The sequence below is a fragment of the Ornithorhynchus anatinus genome, chromosome 9 (genome assembly GCF_004115215.2).
Source record: "Ornithorhynchus anatinus isolate Pmale09 chromosome 9, mOrnAna1.pri.v4, whole genome shotgun sequence".
Classification (NCBI taxonomy): Eukaryota; Metazoa; Chordata; class Mammalia; order Monotremata; family Ornithorhynchidae; genus Ornithorhynchus; species Ornithorhynchus anatinus.
This window is the reverse complement of record NC_041736.1, coordinates 19409538-19423516: the sequence shown is the minus strand read 5'-3', so window position 1 is coordinate 19423516 and position 13979 is coordinate 19409538.

The window sequence follows — 13979 nt, the reverse complement described above, 5'->3', positions numbered from 1 at the left end:
GTTAATGCTCAAAGGATGAAAGGTCTACTGTTTGGGTGAACATAATTTGAGCCTATTTACCTCAGCAAAGCCAACTCTGGAAAGGAGAAAATCTATTTAATAACAGTGATAAAACACTTTAAAATAGAAGTAAGAAAACGCTAACCCTAAAATAAGTTCACATTTTGATACAAACAAAAGAAAGCAGGGAATGTGTTATGAATTTTGGAAGCCTACCATATGTCATCTTAACACAACAGGATGCTTTTTTTAATGGCTCTCTTTACATATCCTGTGGTGCTTGGGTTTTGGATGACATGGTATCTTTCTGGTTTAATTGTGCATTTCCTTGCTTCTCTTGGATTCTGTCAGTCACAACTGAAATGTTCTAATGTTTATGCATGTGAATATTCAAAACTATTTGACATTTCATAGTTGTCAGCCTGTACAATATATTAAAATGCATTATCAAACCTGAAAAGAAACCATTCGTATCTAACACAACATTAAATAAGGTTCCTCCAAAAAAAGTACATTAGTTTATAACAGTTTTAAGTTTTAATAATTTGTTTTTCATAGAAAACTTGAAACAAACCATCTTTTAAAATTTAAATGTTCACTAAAATCCAGTGCATTGGGAATCACCTATTACAATTTAAATATCAGATATACTCAAGGCACATTATGTTAGATTTAAAGAAAAAATATGAGTAACATTAAATCCCATAATTTATAATATGAAAAACATATTATATTTACAAAAATATACATTACATTTTAAACATAATATATAAGATTTACAAAAACAAATAAACCTTTAATGGTACAAAATTATTTGGAAAGCTATACTTTAATCTTGAGGAATACAGTTGAGCAGTTTTAAAACATTTGTGATTTTGGAAATGTAAATATTTGAAAATTGAAAAAACCAATGAATGGATCATATCTCACCATCTTGGCAGCAATAATAAATAAGCATATTAAAAAAACCTGTTTGCCATAGACCCATTTTGAATGTGCCATAAGTTTAAAAGTTTTCAGCACTTCCCTGGTGACCACATGATAAGTTGCTATCTGGTTCAACATATTTTCTTCAAAAATGAAAACTGAAAAAGGATTTTACTGGAATAGAGATTTTATTTCCTACTTTCTTAAAAGAAAAAATTATATAACATAATAAAAAAACCCACATGTCTTGCTGCAGGGCAAAAACAGTTATATTCATGTTAATATCCTTCCCTCAAATACCCAAACTACTTTCAAAATCAAATGGATCAAGCTTTCATAAATCCAGTTTCTACTTTAAATGCCTAGTTAAATAAGGATAGTTGGTCTTCCTCTCCTTACTATTCCTCCCTAAAAAAGAGAACATCTGGCACTTCATATTCTTGTCAAAAATAAGGGAAGGCCAATCTAGAGGCACAGGAAGATTAACAACCCAATTCTGTGTGTCATTTCCCCCCTTTTTTTAATGATATTTGTTAAGTGCTTACTATGTGTCAAACAATGTTCTAAGTGCTGGGAAGATACAAGTTAATCAGGTGAGACACGGTCCCTGTCCCAAATGGGGCTCACAGATTAAGTAGGAGGGAGAACAGCTATGGAATCCCCATTTTGCAGTTGAGAAAACTGAGGCAGAGCAGTGAAATTAGTTGCCTAAGGTCACACAGCAGGCAAATGGTGGAGCTTGGATTATAACCCAGGTCCTCTGGTTTCCAGGCCTATGCTTTATTCACTAGGCTGCAGAGCTTCCCAGGACAAGTCATCCTTTCTTTGTCCCGACATTTTCACTTGGCTTTCCACATCTGCCACATCTACCCATCTATAGGAATGGGAGACAGAAATGGTGCAATTAACCCTTCCTACCCCAAATACTGTAGCACTCTGGCTAAAAAAGTTTTCTTTCGATTATGAAGATTCAAGGATGGTGAGATTCAAGTGATCAGGTGTGGCTGCAAAGACAAATGTGCAATTGATCCTCTATTTCTCACTCTGAGCAAGTTTCTAGTGCAGTTTCCAGGCATCAGGGATTCAGGAAAGTTTTGTGGGACCTTCTTGTTGTGGGGAAGAAGGAGGATCTAAATCAGACTCCTGATATGAATGATCCTTAATAATATCAACAATAATAATAATAGTAATAGCAATAACAATGGTATTAGTTAAGTGCAAAGTTATGTGCAAAACAGTGTACTGAACACTTGGTTAGATACAAAATAATTGAGTTTGATATAGTCCCTGTCTCTCAATGGGCTCACAGTCTAAGGGGAATGTGCCAGTTTTTTACTTTTCCATAATTTCAATTCATTTGTGTGGGAGTTCCAAAATCAGTGGAATACTGCCAAGCGAAAAAAGGAGCCTGGGACAACCCAACCCTTTTTAGTTTTCCCAAACCAGGAGTCATCCTGATCTTGACTGGCTCCCTGGAAACTTGTAGTCCTGGCAAGATCTCTCAAGGCCATGGAGATCTAAGCAGCCTTGGAAATAGCATCTCCTCCAAGAGGCCTTCCCTGACTAAACCCTCATTTTCCCTATTTGCCCTCCTTTCTATATTGCCTATGCACTTGAACCTCAAGAGTTTGATATTCACCCCACCCCCAACCCCACAGCACTTGAGTATGCATTCTAATCCTAATTTTCCCTATCTGTAATTTCTTTTAATGTTTGTCTCCCTCTCTAGACTCTAAGTTCCTCTTGGACAGGGATTGGGTCTTCCATCTCTGTTGTATTGTACTCTTCTAAGTGTTTAGTATGTTACCCTTACCACAGTAAGCAACTCATAACTACCACTGGTAGAGAATTGATTGAAATCAGAAATTCCCCAGAGCTGGCCCCTTGCAATAGGGTTTGCTGGAATTGGGGTGTTAGGCAAATTGGAGGGCACCTATAGGCATTATTTATTATTTCAGAATGAATCACCGATTAATACAGTGGGAAAGCATCAAAATAGCGAAGTCATCTTAATTTCAGAATCATGACCAAACCTAACAACTGCTGTGACTTTACCTCTCTCTTGCCTCTTCAACACTTTAGTTCTGACATCAGGAAATTACAAACTGTGATCATTCTCAAGGTAAGTCTTCCCTGGCAGAAAGAAATCCAGATTGCCTGAAGGCAAGACAACAAAAAAAAAGAATTTCACAAACGATAAGTTTCATGAATGTAGTGGGAGAAGAAAGGAAGAGGAAGGGAAAGGCCATACTTTCTTAGCTTTGACAACCACGCTCTCAAGAAAGAAACCTGTAGAATGATGCTTTTCCTTGGTCAAACAGGCCATATGCAATTCTCCAACAGAAGATAGAAAATTATTTCAGGGTTCTCATATTATTTTCTTTGATTGGCTGACTAATGATGTTTTCCATCTATTACTTGCAGAATTATTTAATGTACTGCTAGTATCACATTTTCATCAACTTATTATAGAAGCAGTGAGGCCTTTTGGAAAGTGTATTATGAGAGTGAGAGTCAGAATATCCAGGTTCTAGTTCCAGATTGGCTAATGATCTTGGGCAAGTCATTTACTTTTCTGTGCCTCAATTTTTCTGTAAAATGAAATTTAAAACCTGTTCTCCCTTCCTCTTGGAGTGCGTGCTCCTTGGGGGACAGGGATAATGACTGGTCAGACAAGAATACCTTGTATTTAGCACTAGGCTTGGCATGTAGGAAGAACTTAATAACTACAATTGTTAACAATAGTTTTTCAATCCTTCTTGGCACCCTAGATGCTTGCTACATGTCATTTGACTTCTTAGAGTGAGAATACTATTTTAATTTGTCTTCTTCACATAATTTGGGAAAACCAGTGTTTGAGAAGAAAGCTGTCTATTTTATTTTTTGATCCTCTAGTATCATTTGATTATTAGGATGATCAGAGACAGAGGGAAAACTTTGGAAAGAATAATTTTACTTTATTTCAGTAAAAAAACATTTCTTTTTAAGGTTGTTACTGAAGACTTGTACTATTATTTCGTTTCGTGCTAACTCTTATATAAGGACCTGCTTTTCACACTGCATTTTTTTCTCAGTATTTGTTTTAAGCAATCAGTCTCAAAACCATTTCAAGGAAGAATCTGGTGAAATTCTGCTCTTTGTGATTTTTTTTGGCAGAGAAAAGTAATTTCACATAGTGGTTTTAGTGTTTATTTCTTTTGCAATTCCCTTGTTCTGAGGTCTTAATAAACATTCTTCATACTCCTCTGATAAAGTTTCAGTTTCTTTCAGTGTAGCCTTTTCAGGATAATTTCAGAGTAGCAGTCCCACCCTAATCTTCCTTTTCTGGAGTTCCTTCTATATGACTAGGATATGCCTTTTTAAGACATCAGCTGATTTTTGGAATTTGGGTTGAATCCTAAAAAAAACCCAAAACCCAAATTAGTAAACCAAAACTTTTAAAATATTTTTCATAACATTTTCACTGCCAAAATGGATTTAAGGAGATTATGAATCCACCCAAATTCTACCAGGTCACTTAACTTGTACTTTTACATTATCAGAATAAACAAATCCATGTCAACAGAATTGTTAAATTTTGAAACATGGTAAATGGGAGATTTAGTCATTTCTAAAGCCTCAATTTTTTTTTCTGGGGGATTTTCCTTCTTCCTAGACTAGACTGAGTTTGGAATTTCCTTGGTTATGATTTGCTCATCTTATGCCTCAATACACAGTCATTACCTAAAAATAAAGATTATGATAGTGTTAAATGTGGGATTGTTGCTGGAGTATGAGACCCCCAAATTAAACAGAATTGCTTTCATATTCCCAACAGGTAGTTGTAATGGTTAGTGTTCCTCTATCCATTTACACAGTTTGCAAACACTGAAAGAATGAATACATAGTAACCTTCCCACCACACAGTCTTTTTTTGCAAATCATAAAAATCAAAGCTAAAATGAACCTCAATTCTTTGGAATTTAAGCATGATTTTTTTTTGCAAATTTCAAATAATAGTGAATCCCCAATTACATACCTTTTTAAATCCCTAAAATCCATACTATATACTCCTATTTTTCAATGTATATTATCAATTTGTTCAATTACATTATTAGCCACAATCTATTTAAGAATATTTATGTGGCTTTCATATTCCATTTTTTTTAATAGAGAAAATTCTCCAGGTAGGAGAGCATCACATTTTGTAAAGCCTCTTGAGATTAACCTCTCTTCCTTCCAGTGCTTTCACAGAAGGGAGAACAAGAGGCTGGTATTGAGTTTTCAACTTTTATTCTCCACTGTAGTGACCCTCCTTTATAACATTAAGAAAATAATGCTAGAGGCCAGAGTTCAGTAGAAGATCTAGAGCCGTAACACCATCTAAAACATTTCTACTGTTAGATCAATATTTGAAAATGGAAAACAGGATATTGGAATGTATGTAGAGAGTAATTTACAAATGATGATCCAGTTTGAAAAATTATCTGACACCTGTTTTAGAGGGCAGCGTAATTTGTAAATCTTTCCTGAAAATTTGATTAGTTTACACATACTTATTATTATTTCTATTGGATAAGCAAGTCCCAATCTGATTTTTTGCTCTTCTTTGAGATATACATATGTACACACACATTACACACACACACACACAGTTAGTTAAAACAAAATGTGATGGGTTAAAAGGAATCTGGGAACAGGAAAAGGAACAGACTGCTTAACTGAGGCGTTCCATTATGCAGTGGGGAGACACAAGACTTAATGCAAGCTACAGCACATAAAATTGACTGCTCCTTTACAGAAATACAGCTATACAAGCAGCTTGTGTGACATCTGAGCGCTGGCAATTGAAATATACATTCATAACATTTCTTGCATTTCTGCATGGACCATTTTCGTTTCTAGGAGAATACTATAATAGATATTCACTGAATCAAATGCCCCTGGCATTTATGATTAAGGGCAATTTTGGTACAGGAGAGCTAAAGGGAATAATGTATTCCTATGAGAGGGTAAAAAAGAGAAACTATTTGCCTCTATTACGATCAACCCATCTCCTAAATGACTCTGATTTTTCCTAGATATCTCACAATGGAATTCACAGTCCAGCCTTGATCTTGTAAAGCTATTTTTTTTTAAAAAAGGACTCAACTTAATTTGAGTTTGGGCATTTCAAAGCTGGTATTTGCAAACTCAGAAAAAAGGGCTTTTCATTAATCCATGATTTTGGAAACAGTCACCTCAACCCACAACCACATTCAAATACAAAAATCCTAATGGGACTATTTTCTTACTAAGCCTGTAACAGTTTACATTCACCTAATGGCCTGGGGTTATGAGCAAACTACTCAATTAGAGAATTTAGGCTGGTTGCCCACATATTTTAGAGCAAATTATCCCTTCACAAATGCAGAACCCCCTATATAAAATGCCTAACCAGTATTTCCTGTAAAAAAAAATACTATTCCCTAAATTCCCACCTTAAACCTACTAAGTATTTCTGTTATGCTAGGGCAGAGGTTTTATGGAGAAATATTTGTTTTTGTATCACATACCTTACTGTTGATTCTTTTGCTGGCATGTGCTTTGACCTTTCAGGCAGTTAAGAAATGGTAACATAAAATGCTTCTAAATAATATGATTCTTTGGAAAGGAACTTCCATTTTCCCTCCCGCTACCAATATGTGGAGGACTAAGTTTTGAAGGTGTGGTATCCTGCCAATTCTTTGATAACAGATCTTCTGCTTGTGGGGGCTAACTGAATTTCATGGTTATCCTTAACACTTACTATTTCTTCTTCTGCTCCTTTCATTTAAAAGGGGGTCGGTGCTTCCAATCTATAAACACCCATTAAAAGTTCTCCACCCTTTTATACTAGACTGCTGGTCTTAATTGTCTGCAGATGGGTGGATCATTTCATTCTTATTTCAAAGGTAGAGATTTGCAAAATGTAAACTATACCATTAAGAGTTCCAGATCATGAATCTCAACTTTCATAAAAGAAGCTTGGGCATACTTCTATGAATGGAAGGGGAAAAAAACCTCTTTATAATGGAAGCTTTCTTTCCTTAAAAGAAATCATCTACATCTAAGCATAAAATATGCATCATTAAAAATGCATTAAAAGCAACACTTTATTTCAAGAGAAGAAACACTGTATTGTTTAGAATCCTATAAAGGTATATTCATAATTCATGCAAATATAAACTTGGAGTGAATTAAAATATACATCTGTGGTAGCAAAACAGATTTTTTCCCCATCGAGCCAAAGAAATGACAAATGATCACTTTTGCCTATCATAAACAAAATGATTTCTTTTTGATGGGAAGTAACAATATCCTATTCACATCTTTGCACAAATGCAAAATGGAAAAACATATATTGCTCTTTAGTGGTAGAGAGAACTAGCTAAAGTGCATATCTTGATTGAAATCATAAAATGCTACAATTCAAAATTCTTCTTTTTTTTAAATCAGTGTTCCTCTCATTATTCTTGTTGAGATGTGGCTTATTGTATTCTTTGGCTGGGGTGAAGAAGTTTAAACTTGCTGTTCTTTGGCACTGTGGTGCTCTGGTTTATCTTGCCTAAGGGATTGACATTTTATATCACACTGTACTATTTTCCCCATCCTTCATTCACTAACACCTTCTTCTTTGGTCTTACTTTTCATTAGCCCACCCTCTTCGCAGACCACTCCTAATCCATAAATTAAACAGAAGGGCAACCCAACCGTGTGCTACTTTTATCTCTGGAAATCTAACTAAATTTATTCTGACTTCTGCCTGTCGGAACTCACTATTTCAGACTGCAGCACAACCAACGGGCTGGTTGAATTCCTGAGCTACACACGTTTTAAAAGATTCAGATTCTATTGAAGTTATCTGAATTGAGGTTACTATGAGTAATTTTATTTGCATTGGCCCTGAGCCCCAAAATCTGTATCCAGTAGTCAAATCAAGGTTTGAATAATATTTAACCAAGGGAGGGCCTTTACCTTTTCCTATAAGAAATGCACAATTGATTTCATTTTAACAAGGGGAATAGTGTAGTCCCCTAATCCTAATTTAACATACAGTAGTACAAATTATGGAACAGCATACTCAATAGATATAGGTAGCACTGCTTCTTTTGCTTTAAATCTTGCTCATTGTCAAGGAGAATAACAAGAAGCAGGGCTTATACATCTAAATAAAATCACTAAATAATTTAGGCTTCTGTCCTGTAACAGCAAAAGGCAAATTTATAGGCTTTCAACAAAACTATTCTTTAAAAGCAGCTCTATTATTTGTCATATTTTGCTGAGGGAAATACATTGATGCGCTTACATGTGGATCTTATTATGTGAATTGCTGTATAAGCCTCCTATTTAACATGATCATATGAATTACGAACTGTGATTTTATTCCTCTTATAATCTTTGTAGTTCTTGCCATTACTTTTACACGTCTGTGTCTGGCATTATTCAGCTTTGAAACTATGCCAAAAATATTTATTGTCCCATTTCTGGCATTCTAGTACTACATGGTTCAATTTTATTTCCAGGTTGGGCATAGCTTATTAACAGTTTCAGTCCTTATGATTTTGTTGGAAATAATCACTGGTAATTTCAGTTCTACACTGATTTCTAAACTCTCCATCAAATCTGTCAGAAAAATAACCTTTCAGTAAATTTCTACTTTTCCATATTTTGGACTCTCTCACCATAAGTCAACCAAATAACCTCACCTCACAGGTATGGAGGAACCTCTTTTAATCCTTTCCCCTTCTTTTCCAGCCAGCCTTATCCTTAACCTGCCCTAGACAATCACCTTGGCAGTGTAATGTGGCAGTTGTGCAAGATACTCCATATGTAAGTTGGTGAGGACTGGGGGAGCTGGGAGTGGGGTAGGTGTCTCCCTACCTACCTCCCTACTATCGCTTTAGAGTGCCTCAGAGAGCTGTAGAAGAATCACACCAGTCAATCAATGAATGATATTTAGTGAGCTCTTACTATTAACAGTACTGTACTAAGCACTTGGGAGAGGACAAGAGAGTTGGTAGACATGATCCTTGACCTTGAGGAGCTCATTATCTAGTGGAGGAGAAAATCATTAAAAGAAATTACAGGTAGGGGAAGCAACGGAATATAAAGATACACATATAAATGCTGTGGGGGTGGGATGGGTGAGTATCAAAGTGCTCGGGGGTGGAATATGGACTTAAGTGCATAGATGACGTAGAAGGGAAGGAGACTGGGTGGGGAGATGAGAAGATAGTGATAGGCGACACAGAGGGAAGGAGGATAGAGTAGGGAAATCGCAAAGGTACATGTTCCTGCTTCTGTCCTTCCATCCAACATGCCTCCTTATGAGAATAGACAATATGGCAGTGAAATGACTACAATGCTTTGCCTGAGGAGTTGGAAAGACAGAGGTTACTTTTAGCGGAGGCTTTAGGAGGAGAGGGTATCAAGACATATATCAACAGTGACAATGAGCCCAGCAAGTGGTAAATGTAGCTGTGCATCAAGGATCCATATTTGTGGTGAACACAGTGTGGAGCTGGGTATTGCTTTGGTGTTGGTCTTTTCAGCCACACCTAATCCCCTGGTTAGGTAGGGTCTTAATGTTAGTAGTAGTACTCTTTGAGTAACGTTCTCATGATTTAGAAAGGATGAAAGAATTTCTCAAAATTCTGTCTTTCCTCAGTTGCCAAATTTTTGTTTAATTTGTAGGCTTGGTGAAAGGTGCTGAAGAGACAACAACTCAACTCCAGAAAACACACAAATGATTTAACTTTTTTGCATATGCATATGCTTACATTTCTTGAAGTAGGAAGGAACACTTGGGGATACTGTAACTGATACTGTTAATTCCAGCCAATCAAGCCCAACAAAACTAAAAGATCAAAATCCTTAGACTATGGACAATAGAACTCAATAACTTACAGTTTAATCACTATATTACTGCCATAATACTGTTAATACTCTCTGTAGTCAAAACATATTTTTATTCAATAAATATGTTTTCTAACTTCCTATAATAATCCCCCCCACCCTTCTTAGTTGTGGTTTAATTTAAGGATTGTCCAGTCAGGATTATTTCATTCATTCATTCACTCATTCAATCATATTTATTGAGCACTTACTGTGTGCAGAACATAGTACTATGCCCTAAGTGTTTTAAAGCCAATGTTGAGGAGTTTTTGATTGATGCAGAGGTAGATGGGCAACCTCTGGAGTTTTTTATGGAGTGGGGTGGCATGTCCTGACAGTTTTTGTAGAATAATGTTCCAGACAGCAGATTTAAGTATGGATTGGAGTGGAGAGAGACAGGAGGCTGGGAGGTCAGCAAGGAGGTTGATGCAGTAATCCAGGCGGGATAGGATGAGTAATTGTATTAACATAGCAGCAGTTTGGATGTAGAGGAAAGGGTGGATTTTAGCGATGCTATGAAGGTGGACCCAAAAGGATTTAGTGATGGATTGAATATGTGGGTTGCATGAGAGAGCGGAGTCAAAGATAACGCCAACATTGTGGGCTTGTGAGACAGGAAGGATGGTGGTGCTGTCTACAGTGATGGGAAAGTCTGGGGGAAAACAGGGTTTGGGTGAGTGGCAGCTGGATTCTTGGAGCAGAAATCCTAATAGGGACAAACCATCTATCATCCCTAACTTTTCCCTCTATGATACTACATCACTAGAGCATGGGTAAAAGTTAAAAAAAGTCCCAAGCAAGTACAACAGAGGCACATAAAATAGATTTGCTGAACTACCCACAAATGTCTTTTTAGCAGACTAAAGTGGGATAAGCACTTTCTAAACATGTACTTTAACTGATGAGTGCAGTGGATTAATGAGTTAATTTTTGAGGGGTACTTTGGCTATTCATTTCAGATAGGCCAGTGGAGATGAAGAAGTGGTTTGCAAACCCAAATGTCTCTTTAGTGGTTTTACTGTGACTCCCTCCCTTCCTCCTTAGGAGCTGGATGGATTTCTTTCCCCTTATCTGGATCTCCAGTCTGGCCAGATCACCTTTCTTAATACCAATCAACCTCTTACTCCTTCTCCCTTATCTTCCACTACAATCTCAGCAGTTGCTGACTTTGACTGTAAACAAATCAATGTTGTTCAACCACTGGCCCAGGGAGCCAGATCTTGGGTTCAGGCCACGGCAGATAATAAGAGAAAGAAGAGAGCAATTGGAATAATTGCCTTCCTTGTTCCATAAGTAAAGTAAAAATGGAAATTTGCATCTTCAGGTCATCTGCCTACTATTTCTGAATCAGGCCAATAGTTTATCCAGCTTAGAATTCTGTCTCTGACAGTGACAAAGGGTTGCTTAGATGAACCACATAATAATCACCCTCTTTGATACCCATCGGGTAGCACCCATTTTAGATTTGGCCCAGGAGGTGATGAAAAACTGGTTGTCAGCCTGCCTCAGAACACACACAGTGTCTGGACATCAGTGTGATACTGATACTTCTGATACTGATACTTCTAACCACCCTTTTCCTCTGGGCTGCATTGAGTCCAAGACCCAGGGATGGAAGTAAGCCAGAACCATTTGGAATGGGGCCCTGGCAATAAAAGGAACGTTAATAATGATAACTGTGGTATTTGCTATGGCCTAACAGTAATAGTATTTGGGGTATTTGTTAAGCACTGGGATAAGCACAATGCAATCAGATCAGACACAGTTCTTGTTCCAAACAGGGTTCACAGTCCAAGAGAGAGGGAGAACACGTACTTTGTCTTCATTTTACAGATGATAAAAATGAGGCACAGAGAAGACAATTGACTTTCCTAAATTGACACAGCTGGCAAGTGGCAAGCAGAACTGCGATTAGAACCCAGGTCCACTTTCCTTCCTGTAGACAAACACTGTCCTAAGCGCTGGGGAAGATACAATCAGAACACAGTCCCTGTCCTAATAGGGGCTCACACAAGCTAAGTGATTATGCAATTATTCTGTATGAATTATTTCAAAATGAGGCTCTTTTTTTGGCATTGATCCAAGCCACAGGGACTCTATGGGAACATTGCAACTGGGCTGCCCCTTAACTAAGGTAGTGTGTATACTAAGTAATGAATTTGGAACTGAGACAGTTCTCATTTGAGAATTCAAATCAGACATAGTCTCCCAGCTATGTCGCTTTCTTCCTCTGCTCACCCTGTGCATGTCAATCCACCTGAATTTTCAAAAGAAGAAATATGGCTTATCCCTAAGTTTGCATTTGACAGCCCTAATACGGTTTATCAAATATTTAAAATACTTCACTTTTAATTAATAGTATTTTCATCCAATCTCTGCAATATATTATTTATTCCAAATAATTTCAAATTTAAAAAGTTCTTCAAATATAATTTTCCTCCTTCCCCCTTAAAGCTCACTTCTGGACTAGATTTCTTTTTGTGATGACCTTTCAGCAAAGTTGGGTGTTACTGTTGTCTTACTCTGAGTCAGTCAGACAATCGTATTTACTGAGCATTCACTGGTGCAGAGGACTGTACTTTGGCGAGAACAATAGAACAATATAACACCCCCTTTCCAAAGGATGAAGTTCTGCAGTCCACAGTTGTGGGTACGGCACAGAAAGATCACTGAAGTTCACAGACTATTCTCTCATGAGTGCTTGTGGCTCATGAGGCCTCGCTGGACCTGGATACTCCTTCTCCAGCAGGGCTCATAAGGACTTGCCACCCCCCTTCCAGGGATTGTGGGCAGATTTTTCTGCTTGGGTAACATGTTAGCCTATAGTGTCCTGCTCTCATGCCTTGAGCCCATGGGAATGCCAGGGCTTCCATCTGCTGCCCACCTGGAGACGGGGAGGTAGTGTCGTCTAGTGGAAAGAACACAAGACTGGCTGGGAGTCCACAGACCAAGATTTGAGTGCCAGTTCTGCTTTTGGCAGCCTCTCCACTGGACAGCCAACCTTGCTGCCTCCCTGGAAACCGGTACCTGCTTTCCTCTACACCACTAAAGATACCCCATCCCTGCCTTCCACCACCTCAGGGGAAAAAAAAGAAAAACATCTACAGAATGAGGCCCCCACAAAACCTGGGAAGGCTGGTGACTGCTGTATCGGTTGCTGTGGCAGTAGGTGTGCCTAGGTCGCTGAGCTATGAGTAGCCTGAAATTCTGCTCCTTTAGCCACTGTACTTAACTGATTTTATTTTAATTTTATGTATTTGTATTATTTTTTATCATTCTGGATGTGTCTATCTCTGGTATCTTCTCTCCACTCATATGCCTAGATTGTGAGACCCCTGAGAGACAAGGACCATGTCTAATTTTCATATATATATATATTCTCCCATGGCTTAATATAGTGCTCTTTATGCAGTATAGTATTACTATCACTACTACTCCCACAGGTTTTAGATCCTGAAGCCTTAGGATTGAAGCTCATCTGTCACTCATGGTAGGAGATTCCATCATTATCATCATCTTCGTTTTTATTCTAATGAAAGTGCTTTTTGTAAATAACTTTTAGTTAGATTGTAAAAAAAAAAATAATTTATTGTAAGAATCTTGCAGATTGGGACTGTGTCATTTGCCTCTACTCTTCTCTCTCAAGTACTTAGTAGTATTCAATTGACAGTTGGTGCTCAATATAAACGATTGCATGATTAATAGTAAGAAGAGAAGCACCTTAGTGGACAAAGCATGAGCCTTGGAGTCAAAAGGATTTGGGTTTTAATCCCAGCTCTGCCACTTGTCTGCTGTGTGATCTTGAGCAAGTCACTTAACTTCTCTGACCCTCAGTTACCTCATCTATAAAATGGCAATTAAGACTTTGAGCCCCATGTGAGCTATGGACTATGTCCAAGCTGATTAGTTTGTACCTACTCCAGCTGTAGTACAGTGCCTGGCACATAGCGAGCGTTTAACAAATACCATTAAAAAAAAAGAATGATCACCAAGGCTGCTAATAATAATAATAATGGTATTTGTTAGTTGCTTACTATGTGCCAAGCACTGTTCTAAGTGCTGGGGGAGATACAAGGTGATCATGTTGTCCCATGTGGGGCTCACGGAATTAAGTCCCATTTTACAGATGGGGTAAATGAGACACGGAGAAGTTAGGT